At 41.4% G+C, this 5,000-nt stretch overlaps 2 non-coding genes across 2 annotated transcripts; both read right to left on the reverse strand.

Annotated features, from left to right (window-relative positions):
* Positions 1-451: 451 nt before the first annotated feature.
* On the reverse strand, positions 452-608 carry LOC125076350. The gene has a single exon (XR_007120323.1). It is a non-coding gene; the product is annotated as a 5.8S ribosomal RNA (ribosomal RNA).
* A 458-nt stretch (positions 609-1,066) lies between these two features.
* LOC125076353 lies at positions 1,067-2,969 on the reverse strand. The gene has a single exon (XR_007120326.1). It is a non-coding gene; the product is annotated as a small subunit ribosomal RNA (ribosomal RNA).
* Positions 2,970-5,000: the final 2,031 nt, after the last annotated feature.

Here is a 5,000-nt window from a genome sequence, read left to right on the forward strand (position 1 = left end):
ACAAAAGAAACGCACGTACTCGATAATCACGAGACGAAGAGATCACCTAAACTCCGATTACCCTCTTTGATCGAGAACAACTCAATGAAACGATCGAAAGGTCGGAGATGGGCGCTCCTCGTCTGGCGACGAGCGACGCTCTCAGTCTCTCTGACGTCGCATAACGAAACTCCGTGACGTAAACGTACACACGAACGCGTATATAAAAATATAAATAATATATACACACACACGCATGTAAACGTAAACATACATACACATCGTATTTGTTATATTTGAACGGACCGAGAACGAGATTTATATTAAGTATATTTAAACACGTAATATAACACATCGAACGCGGATACCGTCATATGTTCGAGAAACGTCAGTCAGTCTATTGAGTCGGTTACGAAATAATAGACATTACGACATTAAACATTGAACAGTGTGGTTTATATTTTTATACAGCCGGCCCTCAGACAGGAGTGGTCCTGGATGTTTCTCCACGGACCGCAATGTGCGTTCGAAATGTCGATGTTCAAATGTGTCCTGCAGTTCACACTATGACGCGCAGTTAACTGCGTTCTTCATCGACCCGCGAGCCAAGTGATCCACCGTCCAGGGTAATGGTTTTTAATTTGTTTTATTTTTATAATTTCTACGATCACTCGAACGATTCTATACGCCAGTGATATGAGTTTATTTTTTTTTATTTTTTTTTTTTTTTTTCGTTTTTTTCTCTTATTTTTAGTATACAGAGAAAAATTCAAAAAATTAAAAAAAAAAAAAAAAAAAAGTTAAAAAAAAAAAAAAGTACAAAAAAAAAAAAAAGAAATATACATTTTATTTGAAGATGACGATGTGCGTTAACACATCGTACTTTCCTCGAAATCGACATCGAAAAATATCAGAATAGGACGCGTTACACGACTCTGGACTCTGACTCGGACACACTGCTGTGTGAGAGAGAGAGAGTGAGAATCGCGTCCTCGCATCGAAACGACACATTCCGAACGTCGATATTTGTGTTTTACAATTTTATTATCGTTCATTATCGCACTCTTTCGAGATTGATAATTTACGTTAATGATCCTTCCGCAGGTTCCCCTACGGAAACCTTGTTACGACTTTTACTTCCTCTAAATGATCAAGTTTGGTCAACTTCCCAGCAACGCCGACGGCCGTGAAGCCACCGCGTGTCGGTCCGAAGACCTCACTAAATCATTCAATCGGTAGTAGCGACGGGCGGTGTGTACAAAGGGCAGGGACGTAATCAACGCGAGCTTATGACTCGCGCTTACTAGGAATTCCTCGTTTATGGGGGATAATTGCAAACCCCAATCCCCAGCACGAAGGAGTTTCAACGGGTTGCCCGGGCCTCTAGGCCAGGGAGAACATGCTGATTCCTTCAGTGTAGCGCGCGTGCGGCCCAGGACATCTAAGGGCATCACAGACCTGTTATTGCTCAATCTCGTGCGGCTCGAAGCCGCCGGTCCCTCTAAGAAGAATTTTAATACGCCGCCAGTGAGTTGCTCGACCGAAATCGAGCACACCTAAATGACGACGCCTATTTAGCAGGCTAGAGTCTCGTTCGTTACCGGAATTAACCAGACAAATCGCTCCACCAACTAAGAACGGCCATGCACCACCACCCACCGAATCAAGAAAGAGCTATTAATCTGTCAATCCTTCCGGTGTCCGGGCCTGGTGAGATTTCCCGTGTTGAGTCAAATTAAGCCGCAGGCTCCACTCCTGGTGGTGCCCTTCCGTCAATTCCTTTAAGTTTCAGCTTTGCAACCATACTCCCCCCGGAGTCCAAAATCTTTGGTTTCCCGGAAGCTGCCCGCCGAGCCATTGTAGTAACGTCGGCGGATCGCTAGATGACATATTTACGGTTAGAACTAGGGCGGTATCTAATCGCCTTCGAACCTCTAACTTTCGTTCTTGATTGATGAAAACACCTTTGGCAAATGCTTTCGCTGATGTTCGTCTTGCGACGATCCAAGAATTTCACCTCTAACGTCGCAATACGAATGCCCCCAGTTATCCCTATTAATCATTACCTCGGAGTTCTGAAAACCAACAAAATAGAACCGAGATCATATTCTATTATTCCATGCACGAAATATTCAAGCGGCATTTTGAGCCCGCTTTGAGCACTCTAATTTGTTCAAAGTAAAATTGTCGGCCCATCTCGACACTCACTGAAGAGCACCGCGATAGGATTTTGATATTGAACCGGCGTTTTACCGCCGGCTCACCGACGATATGCTCCGCAGACGTGTCAGTATCACCGCGGATGCGGTGCACCGACAGCGCGGCGCACAAATGCAACTACGAGCTTTTTAACCGCAACAATTTTAGTATACGCTATTGGAGCTGGAATTACCGCGGCTGCTGGCACCAGACTTGCCCTCCAATTGTTCCTCGTTAAAATATTTAAAGTGTACTCATTCCGATTACGAGGCCTCGAAAGAGTCCCGTATCGTTATTTTTCGTCACTACCTCCCCGTGCCGGGAGTGGGTAATTTGCGCGCCTGCTGCCTTCCTTGGATGTGGTAGCCGTTTCTCAGGCTCCCTCTCCGGAATCGAACCCTGATTCCCCGTTACCCGTGACAACCATGGTAGTCGCAGAAACTACCATCGAAAGTTGATAAGGCAGACATTTGAAAGATGCGTCGCCGGTACTGGACCATGCGATCGGCAAAAGTTATCCAGATTCATCAAAATTAACGACTTCGGACGAGACGCCCTCCGTCGATTGGTTTTGATCTAATAAAAGCACTCATCCCATCACTGGTCAGAGTTCTGATTGCATGTATTAGCTCTAGAATTACCACAGTTATCCAAGTAACTGAGTAAGATCTAAGGAACCAAAACTGATATATTGAGCCATTCGCGGTATCGCCTTAATACGGCTTGCACTGAGACATGCATGGCTTAATCTTTGAGACAAGCATATAACTACTGGCAGGATCAACCAGGGAGCTAACCGAGACTTGTTGAAGTCGTCAATTACTCTTCTCGTTTCATATTCGCATATAAAATACACACAAACTTATGCATGCATGTACAATATACGCACAGTATGAAACGAGCGTCTCACCGTATCGTCGATCGCGTTAGACGCGATAGATTTTAACGGTTGACTCTTATAAAAATTTATATGAGACACAAACGCGCTTTAAGCACGCGCGCGCGCGTGCGCTATAATATATAACGCGACGACAGCGGCGGCGGCGGCGGCGGCGGAGGCGTCTTCACATAATGACACATAACGGTCACGAATTCGAACGTTCTAAACGAGATCGAGTTTTTTTTTCAAAATAACACTTCGCACACGACGTGTACGTATGTATTGTTCAACGATTATTATCGTAAAACATTGGGATCGACGCCCGGTGTTTGAGTGATCGTACCGATACTCGGGTTGTGTATTTTTTGTACATGATAAATGTAAAAATTAACAAAAAGAATTTTAGAAACGACCGTTCATATATAATATAAAAATTATACACACTATACGAATACACTGAATCTTTTAAGAACTCCGTCTCTAACGTTTTCTCATATCGTCGCGACGTCGCAGATCGACTACAATGAATCAACATTTATTCCATGAGGATAGATTGTAGCGAGAGCGACGACGACGACGATAAGAGGAAGAGCGCATGAGGCAGAGAGATCTACGTGCGTCCGTCGGTCGGCACAGTTTTACAGAACGAATAAGAATCTTTTTATCATTTTCACGTGTGTCAGTGAATATCCCCCAGCGGTCGAGACGAATCGTACGTACATACTTGTTGTTACACTACGTAAAGTATAATATAACGCGATACGACGAATCGAGAGACACGCCAGAAGACACGCAACAAAGACGACAAATGAAAACGATAATAACATTTTTTTCGTTATACAAGAGTACTGATCCGGTCACTTCGCGTCTAACATCAATTTTTGAATGTTCGACGTTCGAACCGTCACTACTCCATATATATGCCTGACGATGAGTATGACATTCGGCTCGTTCGAACGGAATGTATTTTTTTTTTTATTATTATTATTATTTTATTATGTTTCTCATATTCGATCTGATATCATAAGACGACGAACCCCAGAACACGCAGCCCTATCCGCCCCCCCCCCCTCCCCCTCCCCAACCCCCTCCCCCCCAACTGACACCCCAAACCCTCCAAAATCTCCAAAACTTCGATTATTTTGTTCTATATTTTTATAGATAGTATATGATTATATGATATTATGCAACGTCAATGCAACAACAACGACAACAACAACAACAACAACAACAACAACAATAAAAAAAAAAAGAAAAAAAAAAACAACAACAACAACAACAACAAAGAAAGTTGTATCTTCGTTTATTTAAATTTCACCGGTATTCGTTTATCGAAAAAAAAAAAATTTATAATTAAAATTATTATATTTTATAATTAAAATAATAATTATGACGATGACGAATAAATATAATAATAATAATAATAAAGAACATGACGCGATTTACGAATGCGTAAATAATGTTAATAATATAATTTTTAAGTTTCATATCAGTCTTGATACCTTAAAATATGTATAATGAAGTAATAAATAAATATAAATTATCTTTAAAAAAATATCCTGACATAAATGTATTGAATCTCTATAAAAAAATTAAAAAATAATCTAACGAACGCAACGAGCTCTACTCCTACTCTACGAACGTTTTCTCGAACGAAGTGCTCGATGAAAACGTCGAACGTTCGTGTATCGAAAGGAGAGTCGAGATAGAGCTCATATAATGTTAATGTTAATGTTAATGTTAATGTTAATGTATCGAAAATTATATATGTTAATTATTGATATTAAACGTATAAGAAGACTTACGTAATAATATAATAATGAAAATGACGCGAATTACGAACACGCGAGAGACACAGCACGCACAGACACCATCGATACACGAACTAATCGCAACGAACGGGACTCTAACGATTTCAGAGTGTTCGACGAAAACGTGGAAC

This window comes from Vanessa atalanta, unplaced genomic scaffold, assembly GCF_905147765.1.
Source record: "Vanessa atalanta unplaced genomic scaffold, ilVanAtal1.2, whole genome shotgun sequence".
Lineage (NCBI taxonomy): Eukaryota > Metazoa > Arthropoda > Insecta > Lepidoptera > Nymphalidae > Vanessa > Vanessa atalanta.